At 37.2% G+C, this 21,172-nt stretch overlaps 1 protein-coding gene across 2 annotated transcripts in view; it reads left to right on the plus strand.

Moving 5' to 3' along the window:
- PAPSS2 (3'-phosphoadenosine 5'-phosphosulfate synthase 2) overlaps window positions 1-21,172 on the plus strand; it is a 126,866-nt gene that overhangs the window by 47,168 nt on the left and 58,526 nt on the right. The gene's annotated exons all lie outside the window — the stretch shown is intronic.

Raw genomic sequence — 21,172 nt, forward strand, 5'->3', positions numbered from 1 at the left:
CTCTGACAGGGGAAACTGGAAAAGCATTTCTTATATGAGAGCTATTATGAAGGAAAACTCGATATATAATGAGAGGAAGGAAAATAGTGTGTTCTGTAAACCCTTAAAGTCATTTTAAGAGCCAGTATTCTTGCAAATGTTAATCTGGGAATTGGTTATTTGGGCCTTGGAAAAGCTTCATCATCTAGAACCTTTTCCCATAAAGATGTATTTTTAAATATTAGTCTAATGTATCAGGAAAATTGCTGCTGTCAGTATAACTGTGGAGTCTAAATTTCCCCTTTTCTCACAATCTTTTTTTTTTTCATTTCAACAGTAAATACTTATTAATTTTTCTCTAAATATTAAGGACTCCTTTTTAAAAAATGGAAGTCTAAATTACACAGTGAAATGCCCAGATATTAAATGCACTGTTTGATGAGTTTTGACAGGTGACTATGTTCACATTTCCCACATCTCTATCAAGATAAAAGATAATATTATGCCCTAGAACAATTCGTCTTACTAATTTTCCTATCACTCCCCAACGCCCTCCCAAAGCATCCAGTATTCTGATTTCGATCAGCATATATTGGTCTTGCTTATTCTTCACGCAAATGGATTCTTATCATATGCATCCTCTTGTGTCTTGTTCTTTCATGTAGCATAATGTTTTTGAGACTTGTGGTAGACAGAATAATGGCCCCCAGAGAGCCCATGTTCTAACCTCTGGAACATCTGAATACATTATGTTCCGTGATGAAGAGGAGTTAGGTAACAGATGGAACTGGGTTGCTAATCCACTGTCTTTAAAATAGGGAGATTATCTTGGATATACTGGGGTCCTATGTAGTCCTCATAAGCGAAGATGGAGGCAGAACTTCAGGCTCAGAGAGAAATTTGAAGATGCTATGTTGCTGGCTGTGTAGATGGAGGAAGGGGCCATAAGTCAACGAATATGCATCAACCTCTGGAAACTAAAAAAGGCAAGGAAATGGATTTCCCCTAGGGCCTCCAGAAGGAATGAAGTTCTGCTGACCCCTTGATTTTAGCCCATGAGACCCATTTTGGACTTCTAACCTGCAGACCTGTAAAATAATAAATTTGTAAGCCACTACGTTTGTGGTAATTTGTTACAGCTACAATTAGAAACTAATACACAGTTTATCCATGTTGTTGCATATGTCAAGAGTTTGCTCTGTCTGCATTGCTGAGCAAAATTTCATTGTATGACTATACCACCATTTTTAAAAATCCATTTTCCTGTTGAGGGACACGTGTTGTTTTCAATTTTCAGCTATTATAAGCAAAGCTGCTATGAAGATTCTTATACAAGTCTTTTTGTGAACATATACTTTCATTTCTCTTGAGCAAATACCTAGGAATGGAATTTTTGGATCATAGGGAAGATGTATATTTAACTTCATAAGAAATTTCTAGTTTGTTGCACCATTTTACACTTCAGTAATGTTCCACATACTTGCTGATATTTAGTGTGTTTTTTTTGTATTTTAGCTATTCTAGTGGGTGTGTAAACCATGCTGGATTTAATGTATATTTCCCTGATAACTAAAGATGTTGAACTTTTTTCATGTATTTATTAGCCACTGATATACTTACTTTGTGAAATGTCTCTAAAATCTCTTGCCTATTAAAAAAATTGGATTGTTCATGTTTTTATTACTGTCTTGTAGGAGTCTTATTTATTTATTTTTTAGTGCAATAACAGAACTCCCTCCATTCCTTTTTATTTTTATTAAAAAATTGGCTTAAATCATAAACCAATTTAAAATTCAGGCAACAAGTTTACGAAACTTCTTGTGCAAACACAGCCTTTACAATGGTTATATGGATACTTTATTTAAATATGCCTATGGTTAAGCTAACAAAGAGATCCATTTCTGGTGGTTCTAAGTGTATTGTTTGTTTTCTTAAATAAAAAATTAAGAAAAAAATAAAACTAAATGAAATTGAGGCAATAAGGAAAAAATCTACAAATCCAGATAGCAAAGCTCTTAAATTCTAAATATTGAATGCTAACTTAGATACCATTTGATCGGCTGTCAAAATTGATTCTCACAATCTTTTTACTTGCTTGTCAGTGTGAGTGTGAGCTGTCCCCATCCAAATCATTGATAGTGGCTTTGGATCCAGGTGTGAAGATTTCAGAGTGTGTTGGTGTGCAAACCCTTCTCCTGAAAGTGCTGGAAAGTAACTCTACACACATGCTCCCCCAACTTCTGGCCATGCAATTCTCCATCCTGGAGCCGCTGTAGGACACCGTACAATTTCAATATTGTTTGATTCAAAAAAATTTACTTTTTTTTTTACCCTGCAAGAAACTCCATCTCATAGCTTCTTTTCCACTTCCTGTTTCTGAAGCAAAAACAGGAAGCCCCTTTGAGTCCCTCCCTGCATCCCCCACCTTCAAAAAAAAAAAAAAAGAATTTCAGAACTCTCTTTCTCCTTATTTGCATAGATCCCCTATACAGAAAATTAAAGACTACATAAATCACAATAGGAGGTTTGGGGACATAGCAAGAGCTGAAAGAGGATTCATCTCACCTCCATTTAGGAGACTGGGACACAGGAGAAGGCATTGTTGGGTCTCTGCCTTCCACTCCATGGCTATGAACTCAAGCCAAAATCTTACTTGTAGTATTTTAAAATGTCTGTAAACAATGTAGATTGGTTCACACTTGTTATCTGAGTGCCACCTGTAATCAAAGCCTTGTCCATTTGTTTTTCTGATCCTTCTGCTTTCTCCCATAGTGTGGTTATGAAAGGATTTCTCATATAACCCCAAGTAATTCTAATCCTTAAATTAGATGTAAAATAATGGAGTTAGCTATTTTAAGACATATGATCAAGAAGGATAAAGAATCCAGCAGTGCAAAGGATAAAGTGATTATGAAATGTTTAGGTTTTCACAGTTTGGTTTATTGCTTAATCATAGTAAAATGCACTTTTAAAATATTTTTTTAGAAGTCTTAAATCTACAGAAAATTAAGAAGATAGTATGGAGAGTTCTCATATACTCTGTAGTTTCCCTTTTATTATTAGCATCTTACATTAGGATGGTACATTTGTTACATTAATGAATCCATTATCACTAACTAAAAAATGCATACTTAATTTGAATTTCCTTAGGTTTTGCCTAATGTCCTTATTTTGTTCCAGGATGCCACATAACATTTAGTTATAATTTCTCCTTAGGCTCCTCGTTTGTGGCAATTTCACAGATTTTCCTTGGTTCTGATGACTCTTGACAGATTGAAGGAGTACTGGCCAGATATTTTGTAAAATGCCCCTATTTGTTTGGTGTTTTTCTCACGGTTAGACCGGGGTAAGGTGCAAGTTTGCTGTGTCAGATATGAATGCCAGGCCCAAGCTGGGTTCTTGTCCAGTGGCCTTGTTCGCTCCGGCCAGAGTCCCCAGCACGTGCCCGGCATCCTGCTGGCCTTCCCCAGCCCAGGCAGCCAGGGGGCGCCACCCATCGCCTGGGTTCGCGCTGTCCTTTGCTGCACCGCGGCAGACCCCTCCCAACCCTGGCCCTTTCCCACACGGCGGCGGTGACGTTCCAGCCCAGCCGGGTTCGCAACCGTGCTGTAGGGCGCCCTGGAGCGCAGGCCAGTACGGTGTTCTGCTGCGTATCCGGAGCGAGCAGGGGACGGAGTGTCGCGATCGGTCCAGTGGATTGTAGACCAGATGGAGGCTCAGGCCGCGGGGAGAGCTTGGTGGTGCTTTGAGCGAGTTCACCAAGAAGCTGGAGTAGAAGGAAAATTAGGCAGTCTCCTGGGCATATTTGAACAGAACCAAGAGTGAACGTACTGAACATACGATTATGTTCTTAGAGTTACTGAAGAGTTAGAAGCTTCTGTAAATACCGCAAGGAAGTGACTGTGCTTCAAAATAGAAGATGCAATCGAAGTTCTCTAGTGTCATAAACTTGTTCCTGCAGAGTATCTGGTAAAGCCAAAGCTGGCTTGTTCCCCAAACAGTCGAAACTCCAAGGTCCTTTCTCTTCCAGGTGATGCCTTATTTGTAACTACTGCACAGATCCTCCAAGTTGCAATCTAGTATAAGAAGGATTTCTACCACCATGTGCAGTCTCATGGGGAGAAAGGCAAGCATCCAAAGGAAGTTTGCAAACTGTCTAAATATGCCATACAGGGTTTTCTAATGATTTGTATTTTTTTTTCAGATGCTTTAAAAAATTCTTTTTAATAGTGTAAAATATTTTAATAAGCAAAACCATGTGGAATTTTGTTTTTTGCCTTAACTGTGCCATCATCTGTGGTTTCTTGGTTGTCATTTTTTTTCACAGCATTCAAATGTTTGTCCATTTAACATCAGTCGGTGGTTTATTTTGTAGTTCTGGCTTCTGAAAGTCAGATCAACTTTAGTTGTGAGTGTATTTTGCCCCTAAATGGTTTTCCCTTTCACAGCAATAACTATTCAAAGTCCTGTAGTAGGAATAGTGAAAATGATCATTCTTGGTCTTAGCTTTTACATCTGTCCTAAGACTTGTTGCTGGGGATCAAAATTTGAATTTATAAACCCAGATTATTTTTATCCAATAATTGTTTTGAAACATTATTTTATTTATTCTTTACAGGAATTTGTCAACTCAGTTGTCTCAATTTCACAGCTAGTATTTTGTCATTGGCTGCCTGAGTTATTTCCCCTATAACTCAAGAGTATAGTAGAACCCGCAGTCTGATTCTATAGAACAGGTGATTTTAGGGAGGTTTTGTAAGCATGGTAAGAAGTAAATGCATCTTATCATGACAACTTATTCATGGGATTTGATTTAGCGGGCTCAATTGTCAAATCCCATGACCTCTCTTTACACAGTGCTTTAAAATCATATTTCCCTCAAGTAAATTACTTTTAAAAACATATCAGTTTAGTGACACACCTCAGATAAACTTCTTTATGTACCAATCCCACGTGGCTGGGGTAGAATCTCGTATGTCCAGTGATGAGTGTGTCACCGTTAAGTAAGATGGCTTTCTAGGTGCTCTGCTGTCTCAGACTTCTCTTGTTCAGGCACCTGAGAAGGTCCCCTCTTTTAGAGATAGTTGATAGGCACAATTTCTCATAGTACATAACTTTGGGGGTACTGTTACAATACCCCGAGCTAAAAAATGTTCTTTTCTTATACCTTCCTTTATACTTACTTCACATCAAGAATCACATCCAACATACATAGGGACCTTTTCTGAAACTCTTTCACTTCCCCTAACAAGGTCGGAAATGAGGTAGAAGGGAAAAATCTTTGAATAAGATGTGAGATTAGGGAAAGTGAAACGTCATTCTCTCCCTGTAGACTTAAGCATTTTGTAAATAATGTAACTGGTAAATACCGTGTAGAAAGTAGAACATAAATATTGGTATTGGTAAAGCACTTTGTTCTGCAATGTGTTAAACTTTTGAAAATTTAATTGTTGCTAAATTGAGTGTGGTTCCATTAAGAAAAACTGCTGCCACTGTTTTCAAAATATATGCCATAAATGGAGCTGAACTATAAGTTTTCATTCATAAATTAATGCTGTCAGAGGAATGAGTGAAATAGGGAATAACTTTTAACTAAAAACATAGATTTATTCTCAGCTTCCCTACAGGCACTGTGATATATGGTCATCTGGAATTTTTCTAGTTTTTTGGTATGAAAGGTTATGTATTCTTGATGCTTTTAAAAAGCAAATGTTTTAAATCTCACAAATTGACCTTTTCTATCAATCTCCAATGGACTAAGCGTTTTCTCAGTAATCTCTTACATTTCCTTAAAGTATATACTTACATTGCAGAGGAACCAGATTGCTTTTATATATAATAAGACAGCTTCTACCTAAAATGCTGTCACAAGTACTTGGGGCAGATGGGTTTATTTTGTATATGATATTCTTAGAGGTAATTTGTATGATCTTATTCTATAAACTGTTCAACTATGTTTTTGATGTATAAAATGTTTACAGTATGGATATTAATATCTCTTTGAAATTAACCTATAAATATTGTTGTATAATATTCTTTAGTCTGAAACATTTGTTCTAAATAGTGTCACTTGGGTCAGAATTTCCTCTAATGCTCTGAGCAAACAAACCATCTTTAGTAGTCTATACAAGTTGAAAAGTTCCCAACAAAATGCTTTACTGTTACCCCACTTTGAATTTCACTTGGGTGGTTCTTCTTGACTATACTTCTGGCTAGTATAGAAAAAGTGGAGGCAAAATCCTAAAGAATACCTAGGGGAATATATAAGATTCCACAAGGGTTCCAGGCACTAGAGTAACTTTCCAGAAACCTATAACCTCCACATGGGTCCCTGGTCCAGATAAATCCTGAAACCTAGCCCAGCCTCTCCAGAACATCAGAAAGTTCCACTTCCTACCCCATATTAGTGATAGACCCTTCCAATATCAAAAATTTAGAATTGCCATAGCCCAAACACCCCTAAAGAGAGGTAAGGAAGGATTAAAGGTGATGTGGAATTATACACAGAAGATAGGACTTAACAAATGAATATGAATGCTGAATCATTAAATTGATATCTCTTTTAGTTTCCAGTATTTTAGAGCAGCTAGAAATAAAAACCTAAAATTGTAACCCATGTCAAACTCTGAAATATGTTCTACAGCTAATTGTAGAGCTGTGCTTTGAAATTTATAGCTTTTTAAAACATTTTTTATTAATTAAAAAAAATTAACAAAACATTTAGATATTATTCCATTCTACATATACAATCAGTAATTCTTAATATCATCACATAGTTGCATATTCATCATTTCTCAGTACATTTGCATCAATTTAGAAAAAGAAATAAAAAGACAACGGAAAAAGAAATAAAATCATAATAGAGAAAAAAAAACAAACTATACGTACCATACCCCTTACCCCTCACTTTCATTTACCACTATTTCAAACTGAATTTATTTTAACATTTGTTCCCCCTATTATTTATTTTTATTCCGTATGTTCTACTCTTCTGTTGATATAGTAGCTAAAAGGAGCATCAGACATAAGGTTTTCACATTCAGAGTCTCATTGTGAAAGCTATATCATTGTTCAATCATCATCAAGAAATATGGCTACTGAAACACAGCACTACATTTTCAGGCAGTTCCCTCCAGCCTCTCCACTACATCTTGAACAACAAGGTGATATCTACTTAATGCGTAAGAATAACCTCCAGGATAACCTCTCGACTCTGTTTGGAATCTCTCAGCCATTGACACTTTGCCTCATTTTACTCTTCCCCCTTTTGGTCGAGAAGGTTCTCTCAGTCTCTTGATGTTAATTCTCAGCTCATTCTAGGGTTTTTCTCAGTCCTTTGATGCTGAGTCTCGGCTCATTCCAGGATCTTTGTCCCTCGTTGCCAGGAAGGTCCACACCCCTGGGAGTCATGTCCCACGCAGAGAGGGGGAGGGTGGTGAGACTGCTCATCATATTGGCTGGAGAGAGAGGCCACATCTGAGCAAGAAAAGAGGCTCTCTTGGGGGTGACTCTTAGGCCTAAATTTTAAGTAGACTTGACCTATCTTTTGTGGGTCAAGTCTACCCACATCCTCTCCAGCACTTGTCATTTTCTGTTTTGTTGATAATGGCCATTCTGGTGGGTGTGAGATGATATCTCATTGTGGTTTTGATTTGCATTTCTCTAATGGCCAGGAACATTGAGCATCTCTTCATGTGCCTTTTGGCCATTTGTATTTCCTCTTCTGAGAGGTGCCTGTTCAAGTCTTTTTCCCATTTTGTAATTGGATTGGCTGTCTTTCTGTTGTTGAGTTGAACAATCTCTTTATAAATTCTGGACACTAGACCTTTATCTGATATGTCATTTCCAAATATTGTCTCCCATTGTGTAGGCTGTCTTTTTACTTTCTTGATGAAGTTCTTTGATGCACAAAAGTGTTTAATTTTGAGGAGTTCCCATTTATTTCTTTCTTTCTTCAGTGCTCTTGCTTTAGGTGTAAGGTCCATAAACCCGCCTCCAATTATAAGATTCATAAGATATCTCCTTACATTTTCCTCTAACTGTTTTATGGTCTTAGACCTAATGTTTAGATCTTTGATCCATTTTGAGTTAACTTTTGTATAGGGTGTGAGATACGGGTTCTCTTTCATTCTTTTGCATATGGATATCCAGTTCTCTAGGCACCATTTATTGAAGAGACTGTTCTGTCCCAGGTGAGTTGGCTTGACTGCCTTATCAAAGATCAAATGTCCACAGATGAGAGGGTCTATATCTGAGCATTCTATTTGATTCCATTGGTCGATATATCTATCTTTATGCCAGTACCATGCTGTTTTGACCACTCTGGCTTCATAATATGCCTTAAAGTCAGGCAGTGTGAGACCTCCAGCTTCGTTTTTTTTCCTCAAGATGTTTTTAGCAATTTGGGGCACCCTGCCCTTCCAGATAAATTTGCTTATTGGTTTTTCTATTTCTGAAAAGTAAGTTGTTGTGATTTTGATTGGTATTGCGTTGAATCTGTAAATCAATTTAGGTAGAATTGACATCTTAACTATATTTAGTCTTCCAATCCATGAATATGGTATGCCCTTCCATCTATTTAGGTCTTCTGTGATTTCTTTTAACAGTTTCTTGTAGTTTTCTTTGTATAGGTCTTTTGTCTCTTTAGTTAAATTTATTCCTAAGTACTTTATTCTTGTAGTTGCAATTGTAAATGGAATTCGTTTCTTGATTTCCCCCTCAGCTTGTTCATTGCTAGTGTATAGAAACACTACAGATTTTGAATGTTGATCTTGTACCCTGCCACTTTGCTGTACTCGTTTATTAGCTCTAGTAGTTTTGCTGTGGATTTTTCCAGGTTTTTGATGTATAGTATCATATCGTCTGCAAACAGTGAGAGTTTTACTTCTTCCTTTCCAATTTTAATGCCTTGTATTTCTTTTTCTTGTCTAATTGCTCTGGCTAGAACTTCCAACACGATGTTGAATAACAGTGGTGATAGTGGACATCCTTGTCTTGTTCCTGATCTTAGGGGGAAAGTTTTCAATTTTTCCCCATTGAGGATGATATTAGCTGTGGGTTTTTCATATATTCCCTCTATCATTTTAAGGAAGTTCCCTTGTATTCCTATCCTTTGAAGTGTTTTCAACAGGAAAGGATGTTGAATCTTGTCAAATGCCTTCTCTGCATCAATTGAGATGACCATGTGATTTTTCTGCTTTGATTTGTTGATATGGTGTATTACATTAATTGACTTTCTTATGTTGAACCATCCTTGCATACCTGGGATGAATCCTACTTGGTCATGATGTATAATTCTTTTAATGTGTTGCTGGATTCGATTTGCTAGAATTTTGTTGAGGATTTTTGCATCTATATTCATTAGAGAGATTGGTCTGTAGTTTTCTTTTTTTGTAATATCTTTGCCTGGTTTTGGTATGAGGGTGATGTTGGCTTCATAGAATGAATTAGGTAGCTTTCCCTCCACTTCAATTTTTTTGAAGAGTTTGAGCAGGGTTGGTACTAATTCTTTCTGGAATGTTTGGTAGAATTCACATGTGAAGCTGTCTGGTCCTGGACTTTTCTTTTTGGGGAGCTTTTGAATGACTGATTCAATTTCTTTACTTGTGATTGGTTTGTTGAGATCATCTATTTCTCCTTGAGTCAAAGTTGGTTGTTCATGCCTTTCTAGGAACTTGTCCATTTCATCTACATTGTTGTATTTATTAGCATAAAGTTGTTCATAGTATCCTATTATTACCTCCTTTATTTCTGTGAGGTCAGTGGTTATGTCTCCTCTTCCATTTCTGATCTTATTTATTTGCGTCCTCTATCTTCTTCTTTTTGTCAACCTTGCTAAGAGTCCATCAATCTTATTGATTTTCTCATAGAACCAACTTCTGTTCTTATTGATTTTCTCTATTGTTTTCATGTTCTCAATTTCATTTATTTCTGCTCTAATCTTTGTTATTTCTTTCCTTTTGCTTGCTTTGGGATTAGTTTGCTGTTCTTTCTCCAGTTCTTCCAAGTGGACAGTTAATTCCAGAATTTTTGCCCTTTCTTCTTTTTTGATATAGGCATTTAGGGCAATAAATTTCCCTCTTAGCACTGCCTTTGCTGTATCCCATAGGTTTTGATATGTTGTGTTTTCATTTTCATTTGCCTCGAGATATTTACTAATTTCTCTTGTAATTTCTTCCTTGACCCACTGGTTGTTTAAGAGTGTGTTGTTGAGCCTCCACGTGTTTGTGAATTTTCTGGCACTCGGCCTATTATTGATTTCCAACTTCATTCCTTTATGATCTGAGAAAGTGTTGTGTATGATTTCAATCTTTTTAAAGTTGTTGAGACTTGCTTTGTGACCCAGCATATGGTCTATCTTTGAGAATGATCCATGAGCACTTGAGAAAAAGGTGTATCCTGCTGTTGTGGGGTGTAATGTCCTATAAATGTCTGTTAAGTCTAGCTCATTTATTGTAATATTCAAATTTTCTGTTTCTTTATTGATCCTCTGTCTAGATGTTCTGTCCATTGATGAGAGTGGGGAATTGACGTCTCCAACTATCATGGTAGATGTGTCTATTTCCCTTTTCAGTATTTGCAGTGTTTGCCTCACGTATTTTGGGGCATTCTGGTTCGGTGCGTAAATATTTATGATTGTTATGTCTTCTTGTTTAATTGTTCCTTTTATTAGTATATAGTGTCCTTCTTTGTCTCTTTTAACTGTTTTACATTTGAAGTCTAATTTGTTGGATATTAGTATAGCCACTCCTGCTCTTTTCTGGTTGTTATTTGCATGAAATATCTTTTCCCAACCTTTCACTTTCAACCTATGTTTATCTTTGTGTCTAAGATGTGTTTCCTATAAAACAGCGTATAGAAGGATCCTGTTTTTTAATCCATTCTGCCAGTCTATGTCTTTTGATTGGGGAGTTCAGTCCATTAACATTTAGTGTTATTACTGTTTGGGTAGTACTTTACTCTACCATTTTGCCTTTTGTATTTTATATGTCATATCTAATTTTCCTTCTTTCTACACTCTTCTCCACACCTCTCTCTTCTGTCTTTTCATATCTATCTCTAGTGCTCCCTTTAATATTTCTTGCAGAGCTGGTCTCTTGGTCACAAATTCTCTCAGTGACTTTTTGTCTGAAAATGTTTTAATTTCCCCCTCATTTTTGAAGGACAGTTTTGCTGAATATAGAATTCCTGGTTGGCAGTTTTTCTCTTTTAGTAATTTAAATATATCATCCCACTGTTTTCTCGCCTCCATGGTTTCTGCTGAGAAATCTACACATAGTTTTATTGGGTTTCTCTTGCTGCTTTCAAGATCCTCTCTTTCTCTTTGACCTCTGACTAGTAAGTGTCTTGGAGAATGTCTATTTGGATCTATTCTCTTTGGGGTGCGCTGCACTTCTTGGATCTGTAATTTTTGGTCTTTCATAAGACTTGGGAAATTTTCAGCGATAATTTCTTCCATTAGTTTTTCTCCTCCTTTTCCCTTCTCTTCTCCTTCCAGGACACCCACCACACGTATATTTGTGCGCTTCATATTATCATTCAATTCCCTGAGTCCCTGCTCATTTTTTCCATTCTTTTCCCTATAGTTTCTGTTTCTTTTTGGATTTCAGATGTTCCATCCTCCAGTTCACTAATCCTAACCTCTGTCTCTAGAAATCTACCATTATAGGTTTTCATTGTTTTTTTCATCTCTTCTACTGTATCTTTCATTCCCATAAGTTCTGTAATTTGTTTCTTCAGACTTTCCATTTCTTCTTTTTGTTCATTCCTTGCCTTCTTCATGTCCTCCCTCAATTCATTGATTTGGTTTTTGATGAGGTTTTCCATTTCTGTTCGTATATTCTGAATTAGTTGTCTCAGCTCCTGTATCTCATTTGAGCTATTGGTTTGTTCCTTTGACTGGGCCATATCTTCAATTTTCCTGGTGTGATTTGTTATTTTTTGCTGGCGTCTAGACATTTAATTACCTTAATTAGTTTATTCTGGAGATTGCTTTCACTTATCTTACCTAGGGTTTTCTTGCTAGATGAGTTTGTTGTCTATCTGTTCTTTGACCTTCAGTTCAGCTTTTTCTGGGCCTCTAGCTTAAGTTTTGTTTAACAGAGGGTAATTTTTCAGTTCTTGTTTTCTTGTTTCTTGTCCTGCTCATAAGGTGCCTTTTCCCTCCCCACCCATAGGAGGGTCTACATAGGTATTACAGACTCCAGTTGGGTTTTCCCGAACTAAACTGGCCTCCTATCAGGGGGAAGGAGTCACCTGTGTCAGTTTTCCCTGAGGGTGAGACCCAGCAGGTTGAGAGACTTTCCTGTGAAATCTCTGGGCTCTGTTTTCTTATCCTGCCCAGTATGTGGCGCTTATCTGTCTGCGGGTCCCACCAGCAAAAGATGTTGTGGCTCCTTTAATTTTGGAAGGTTCCCCCTGCTGGGGGCGTGGTGGAGACAGAGGAGAGGTTGTAGGCTGGTTTTAATGGCTTCAAATTGCCAAGCCCTGGTGTCTGAATTCCTTGAGAGAGGGATTCCACCTGAGTTGGGCTTCACCCCTCCCTTGGGGAAGGCACATGTGGGAGATAGCCCTGAAAGCAGTCTGTTTCTGCCTATTCCTGGGGCAGTTGCAGCCCGAGTAGTCCCACTGCTGAATCCAGAGGCAGCCAAGCCTCCATAGAAACAGCCACAAAAACCTGTTTCATCCCCTTTCCTCTTCTTCAGTTAGCCTAATAAGCAACCTCCGCCTTGACCAATTTTGCCTGAGCTGGGGGCCTATTTTTAGTAGTCAGAATTTGTTTATTAATGCCACAATTGGTGTTTGGTTGGACTCAGTCCCTGCTACTGTTAGAGTCTCTTTCCTTTCCCTCCGGGAAGCCGCCTGTGGGAGAAGGGTGCTGGGCACTGGCCACCGCGGCTTGAGGAACTCATGGTTCTGGAGACTCGCAGCTGGTTCAGCTGGTCCAGACTGGGGTACGCTGTGTGTCTGGTCACTATCGTGGCTCCGGGAGCTGTTCTGTATTGTTTCTGGTTATTTAGTAGTTGTTCTGGAGGAACTAAAACACGCACATTGCTAAGCCACCATCTTGGCCCCTCTCTGAAATTTATAGCTTTCTGTACTTATGCTATTGTTCACAAAAAAAGAAAAAAAAGCCAATTATGATGATAAAAAAAAATATTTAAGCCTTCTAGCTTCCTATATTCTGGAGCCGCTAAAAGGAAAAATATGAGAGGATCATATGGTAGCCCATGACAAACTCTGGGATCTGTCCTGTAACCACTTTTTTTTTTATTTTAGAGAATACTTTATTAGTTTCTGTAATCAAACCCATGTAGATAAGACCTTACATATTTAATACAATATGTTACCCCTGTACAAATGGAAAAAAAAATTAAGTTTAACATTTCTAGGCCAAAATTGCTGTTAATTTCTGTAACCACTTTTTGAAGAGTGCTTTGAAAGCTATTGCTTTTATATTTCTTTGCTTTGTATATATGTTATACTATACAATACAAAAAGTTAAAACAAAAACAAAACCATGATCTATGTTTAATAGGACAATTATTTTAAAATGTGCTTTTGTCAGTTATAGCAAATGTACTACATCAATGCAAGGTATTAATAATAGGGTAGTATATGGGAATCCTATATTTTATGCATGATTGTTCTAGAAACCCACAATTTCTATAATAATTGTTTTTAAATCTTTGTCAAGTTAAAAAATAAGCTGCCCTATAATGTAAAAAATATATATCTAGTAGAGACAATACTTCTTTGCTACCATTCTTCAGAAAATTTCTGGCTACATGATTGCAGTTAATATTCTATGACCTGAACTTTAAAATCATTCTGTATATCTCAAAACAAATAAAATCACATCAAAAATTTATTTGGGATTGTATTAAATCTGAAGATGTATATAGGGAAAAACGACATCTTTACATCTTTTTTTTACTAAAAAGCCTTTAAGTTTAGTTATTTTGTAACTGATCACTTTAAACCTGTATTGTCTCTAACAACTTTCAATTAACTCAGTTTTCCAATTAATTTTGTCTCTAAATATGATTTTGTTTTTATCCCATTTTATCAACTGCATTGACCAGCATTGGCAGAATGATGTTGAATAGACACTCTAACTTTGCTAATGTTTCACCATTCAACTATCTCTTGCTGATGCTTTGCTGTTTTAATCATATTAAGGAAATATCCTATTTCCTTTTTATGTTTTTAGGAAGAGCTTTAATCAATAACACATGCTAAACTTTATTAAATGTCATTTTAAATTTTTGTAGCATCCCTTTTTTCCTTGATATATCTAGCAGTAGTTTCTGGTCTACTGTTTTGGTTTTCCCTCTAAAAGAACCAGCTCTTAAAATCTGACCTCTTTTTCTGACTTAACTTTATGTCCTTCTTTCTGTTTTCCTTAGGTTTATATGTTAGTTTCCTTTTTAATAATTGTAAAAGAGTTATTTGACTTATTTTTATTCAGGATGTTAATTTTCTTGTTAAGTTCAGTTTTGGCTATATTCCATATGTATGGATATATACTGATCTCATTATGTTATTTTCTAGATGTAATGTAACTGTATTTTCAGTTTCCTTTTGGATACAATAAAGTAACCAAATTGGTTTTGAAGTTTAAAAAAAAATTAAAGGCAGCACTCTGAGGAAATTTATTTCTCTTAAGAGAATTAAGCCAAAGTTTTCAGGTAAACAGTTGCGTCTACTACAGAAAACAAAATACTCTTTCAACCCTCCACAGTTTGCAGTGTTGAGACTGTCATCTGTGCTTTTGTGTTTGGTTAGTGAATAAAATTGAGCAGCTAAATTTTTCAACCCCATGTGACCCCCAAATGAAAACACAGAAAAGAATTAGTTATTGTAAATAATATTTGTAGACATGAAGTAGAAACTGTTCTGGATGTTCTGTAAAAAGGTGACATTTTCCAGCCAGGTACATACCATTCAATAATCTGTTGATCGCACCACCATATAAAGAAGTAAAAGTGAAGGGGATGGGAGGGGTGAATTGCTTTGCATAGTCTCATTTGACATAGTTGCTGTAGGAATCTTGGCTTTTTTATATTTATAGAGAGAAAACAGAGGAATTTTTTTTATTTTAAGAAAGAATGCCATGCTCCAAAATTTATGAAAAAATATTTAATCTCCTTTTGGTTGGACTCTCTATGACTCTGCTTATCATACCAGGATATTTATAATTAAAATCTACTGGGAAAAAAGAGGTCTTGTGTTATTCTGAAGTGATCACTTCTTTTGATTGACAGAGATACGTCTCTATAAAATGCTCTATAAATTTTATTTGATTCCAGAAATAGGATATTAGCTAGATATAAAATGTCTGTCCTGACATTACTGGGCTGGGAGGAGGTAGGAGCAGATTAGAAGAATGTCATACTTTTTTGGGGGTGTGGAAACCATTTCACTCATTTTTCTCCCTGAAGCGCTCCTCTCAGAGGTTCTCTCTGGCATGACACATTTGACTCAGACTCTGGAGGTCAAAAGGACTGAATGTCTTGCTACCTAGAGTATGGGAGAGAGAACAAAAGTTTAATTTGTGTTATCATTTTCCAAAATGTACAATATCTTTTCCATGGGCATATTTTTTTCTTAATGAAGCAATCAAATGCCAAAAACGACTGCCATGATCAAGTGAAATGAATTGTCTATGTAGAGCTCACTGCACTTTAGTATGTATTTTAGAGGGACTAGTCTCAAAGTTTTGTTCTCAAGATATAAGCATTGATGTTTATTTGGTGCCTGTGTACGTTTGATTACTGTTCTCCTCTTTGTAAATTACCTGGGGACTCACTTGTACCCACACAACTGTGATCCCTGTGCAGCATCAAGCATCTGACCATTATGGCCTCACAATTTTCTGTATATTTATAAATATAAATATGTATACTTGAAAAATATTGATTTCCAAGTTTAATACAGAAAAAAATCAGAATAAAGAGACAAAAAGTAAAATAGTTACCTGAAGTCGCCTAACCTAACCCTCAGATCATTCGCATGATCATTTTGCTTTATATTGTCCAAACTTTTTTTCTATGTAGCTGTATACATACAAATATATATATATATTTTCAAATGTGGCTTACCTTAATTTACTATGTAACCTGCTTTCCAATTTGGGCATATATCATGATTTATTCTCATGTCAATAAACATAGATGCACATATTAATCACCCAGATGTACCACAGTCTATTTAGTTGATGGACATGTTGCTTGTTTCTGATTATACTGTTTTCAATTTTGTTACATCTTTGGGTAATAGTTCCTTTTTCTTTATGTAATATTGAGTTTCTCTGAGAATTAGAGAGGATCTTAGAGAAAAGCATAGCAAGTTATTACACGTTCTCAACAAACTTTGAACAATTTTATTACCATGGAAGAATATGTTAAAATTTCTTAAAACATTAAAAATTATGAGCTTTTTATCTTCCAAATATTAGAAAATATTACAAAAAATCTATCAGAATCATAGGAATCTGCATTAAAAGCAGAAAACATTCATTAGAAATACATAAGAATTCCAGAAATAGACTCAAACTATTAAAAGACATGCAAAGCAATAGGGAAATGAATTTAACATTTTGAGATCATTGAGTATAATAATTATAGAGAAATAAAATCAATGTGTATAACACAGGACAAATTATAAAGCATTCAAATAGATTAAAAATTCAATAAATCTTAATTCATTGAGTATAATAATTACAGAGAAATAAAATCAATGCATATAACACAGGACAAATTATAAGCATTCAGATAGATTAAAAAATTCAATAAATGTTAATCATCAAAATGGCTAGAAGTCTGAAGAGTATATTTGACTAAGCTGTGATTCATGATAAAATGGAAGATATCAAAGACAGAAATATTTTCATGTATTTTTAAAATAAAATACCCTTTAATATGATGAAATATTAGTTATACATTAGAAGGATAGCAAGTAAACAGACAATATATATTATAATTAATAAAAATTACTATACAAAATATAGAAAAAAGAGGCAGCAAAATACATAAAAAAGTGATGAGGTCATTGACCAGATTACAGTTAATCAAAAGAAGCAAATGCATGAATATCATAAGTAAATTATTACATGGAAAAATGTACATTCCATCAAGGTACTAAATAAGTACAAATTAATGTAGGAACAAGAAACAATAAAAATGTGAACACATGGAAGTAGTTGGAATATTTAGAAATTGGCATATTGTGGTAGCTTGGTAACTTGGTTTTGTCTTTCTGACAAATGAGCAGGCAATAGTTAATGAGACCTTCAAAATGGTTCATAAGTTTTGATTCTCAGCCATTTCGCTTTGTGTTATATACACCCTGGTAGGCAAAATAATGCCTTCCCTCCCCCTAAAGATGTCTACACCCTAATCCTCTGAACCAGTGATGTAAGTGATGTGACAAAGAGAAATTAAGGTTGCTAATACACTGAATGGGCCCAGTGTATTCACAGGAATGCTTTAAGAGGGGAAGAGGGAGGCAGAAGAGGTCAGAGAGATGGGATGTAAGGACTCAACCCATCGTTGCTGTCTTTGAAGATGGAGGAAGAATCTGCCAGCCAAAGAATGCAGAAAGTCTCTAAAAGCTGGAAAAGACAAGGAAATGTATATTTTGTTTTTTAGCCCAGGAAATCCAATTTTGCTTTTCTGACCTACATAACTGTAAGATAGTACAATTTGTGTTGTTTTAAGCCACTATCTTTGTTACAGCAGTGATTGGACACAAATACCTATCCCAAGGAAATAATTTGAATTGAAAAAAATACAAACACATATTTATAACTGTGAAACATTTGAAGCTACTCATTTCAAGTGATGAAAATGAAGTGAGAATGACTTTTTTCTTGTTTACATTTTTATGTAGTATCACAGACTTTGGTATCGATTACCGCATTATCTGCCAAGTATGTGCCCTCAGCCACATCCCTGACGCTTCTGGGCAGTTTCAGATCTATAACTGGAGCGTGATGCCCTCCTCCTAAGCTGCCAGGTTTTGAGCAATAAATGAGGTGATGCATGTGAAAGTGAAGCATCTAGCATGGGCTTGGCAGGGTGACAACTGAGGTTGCTGTTTTCTGAAAACGGATCTTTAAATGAATTTTTGAACTGCAACCTGGGATTGAGAGACCAACGGAAATGGAGTTTGGGATAGTTTCAATCAGTGATCAGTAAGAGAACGAGGAAATCATAGCCCGATAGCAATGAGGGTGGGCTGAAACATGATAGAGAGGAGTTGTAATTACAGGTAAAGTGTGATTTGTGCTTCCAGAGGCAAGAGGGTATAGAAGGAACTAAAATGCACTTGCTTGGTTTTTATTGAGAGCATTATGTACACCTCAAGAGACCTTTGAGTATTAGGAAATCTAGAAACTGATGCCTGGCTCCTGGCGTCCTCATTTTCTGGTGTAACGCTCCTCACTGTGACACCGGCCTTGGATTTGGCTCCAGCGATGCCAACCATGCAGCCATCTGAAGTCCTTTCCCCATACCACTTCTCTTCTAGTCACCCAGGATCGAGGCTGAGGTTCTCTGCCAGGACCTAGCCTACCCCACTCTGATTTCCGTGAGCCACTTCAGCACTCTCCTGCTGCTCCACCAATAGGAGTGGGGGGTGTGCCTGGAAGAGAACTTTGAGACACACAGTGTGCAACCCTTGGCTGTTTGGCAAGAGCCAGTCTCTTGACCTTATGAAGCTGACCCAGGACAAAGTCCATCCTGGGTCCTGGTAGCGAAGAGTCATGACGTGGGCAGCTAGGATGACAGCAGTTAAGTTTGGGGTAGAATAAGGAGGCTTCAAACTGTTGTACCTCAGAGTGGGATACCTCCTTACTGGACTTATGGTCAGAGATAATAATCACAAGGACGAATATTGCATGCAGGTGTGTATATGGTGCTCTTCATCCTGTGTGAAGTGCTGTGCCATCCATCATCTGATCTCATCTTGAGCCCCAGACTTGCCAGAGTGGATCCACAGCCTTGGAACACATCTAAATCTGGGTGATTTGGACCCCAAATCACCCATCATTTCTCCAGACTAGCTTAAATGCTACCTGGGCCTCATCAGATACAACAAACTACTATGTGTGCAGGTGATAGGTTTATCATGTTTATCATGATATTTGTTTATATGGATAATTATCTAATTTTCTCAGTAACACTTGAGGGCAGTATTCTTTACCCCCATTTTACAGAGGAGGATATGGAGGTGTTGAAGTTAAATAATTGGCCCCAGTTCCCAGGACAAGTAGGCAATGAAGCAGGCTTCAAACCCAAGGTTGTTTGTCTCCAAAGCCCATATTCATGCCACTTCTGGATATGCCAGGGAGAGTTTTTCTGAGGCAGTGACCTGGAAGAAGGTAGGAAGTTTTGCAAAAGTTTTCTTAGTGGCCAAGAAGAGACATATGCCACCTTCTTTGTGGTTTCTGGGTACTTGTTGCTAAGTGACAGTGCTGGACAATGTGCTGAGAATGTCTCTGTGCTCTGTTTATATACATAGGGTGGCAAGGCTACAGAAAGGATATTTAAAAAATTTTTTTAACATGTGTTTTGTTTTCTATAGGGAGTATCTCTTTTGGACAACCACTTTCTTTCCAAAGCTTAGAATACCATATGCTCTTTAGAAGAGTGTAAATGTTTCAACATGGAAAAGAGAAGTTTTTGACTGTACTGCCCCTTTGCAGTTCCAATATTCTTCAAAATAGCTCCTTCTGTGTTATTTGTTTGCCTGTTGCTGAAAATCAAGGGTGAATTTGAGATAAATAAGAAGCAAAATATCTTCTGGAACCAAAGAAGCTGAAACCTGGCCACATGAAAAGATTTTGATGCTTTGTTTATTTGTTTAAACATTTCTGGAGCAAGAGAAAATCTGTACAGAAATCCATGCTTAAGATGCAGATAATAAATATCTCTTGGACTAGCCTAATCTGTCCACCATTTGTGAACCCTCCAGTGCAAATCATCACTGCAGATTACCCTGCCACAGTCTGGGGTCATGTCCCTGTCTGTTCCAAGTCTAGGGTTCTGACCGGGTTTGCTTGCTGGATGAGCAGAGCATCTAGCTTTCGAGGGTTTTTCCACCCGCGACCACCTTTCTGCTAGCCCCTTCCCACAAGATGCCTGCGCCCCCCTATTCCCCCACACCACCTGGCCCCTTTGCAGAATTCTACAGTTGCCGCCAGCAAAGATCCTCAGTTTCGATCCCACCAGCTCTGGGCCTCACTAGCAGCCCCTGCTGGTGTGCACTGTCTTTCTGAGCCCCCAGGAGCCATCAGGGTGGACCTTCTCCTTTGGTCCTGCAGCCACTTTCCTGGTACTGACCCTGCTGCTCCAAACTCTCCTGTTGGGTCCATAGTCATCAGCATCTACATTTGTAGAGCTTTTCATTTACAGAGCACATTCCTGTCCCTTATCGCATTCAAACTTCCAAACAGTCCTAGTTATGTCCCCTTTGTTTTTTCTCCCCCAAAGGGAAGTGGCACAAAGAGGCGATTTGATTTTCTCAAGAAGATAAACGTTGCCCCTGTGCAGCCCAGATTTTCCAAGATCCTTTTGGTCTTGCTCTAATAATATTGGTACTTTCTTAGTGCCTTTTCCCTCAAGAGGCTCTGTAGATTTTCCCGGTCCAGAAACCTGGATTATAGCTATCATTAGGAATTACTACACTCAAGGCATTTATGGGTAGTTTCCAACCTTTTTATTTAACCACTGTTATGTACCCCACCCTGGAATCATGTTATTAAAAAAAAACGCACACCAAAAACTATTTATTGACTCCTTTTCCCATTTATATTCATGAGATATGTCCCTTCAAGTCAGAATTTAGGATCAGATAATCTGTGTGACCTCCTCCTAGGCTGATTTTATTACAGCCCAGGAGGCTGTAATAAAGATATTCAATATCTGAATTAGCCTTGAAAGATTAAAAAGTTCCCATACTGGTTCTTGGAAAAGTAGGAGCAGGGTTTAGTCTTGTGAAGAAGTAGCTCTTGCATCATATCTCTCCTTGTTAACTTGTTGCCATGTCTGGATGGGAGAGAAAGGGGTACAATTGAGTTTAACCCTTTACCACTGAGACCTGGGCCATTCCCTGACTCTATAGACAGTGGGGTTCATTCAACCAGTCCCACTCTAGTATTTCCTCAGCTGCTGGAGTATTGGGCTGTTCT

The sequence above is a fragment of the Tamandua tetradactyla genome, chromosome 13, assembly GCF_023851605.1.
Source record: "Tamandua tetradactyla isolate mTamTet1 chromosome 13, mTamTet1.pri, whole genome shotgun sequence".
NCBI classification, from domain to species: Eukaryota; Metazoa; Chordata; class Mammalia; order Pilosa; family Myrmecophagidae; genus Tamandua; species Tamandua tetradactyla.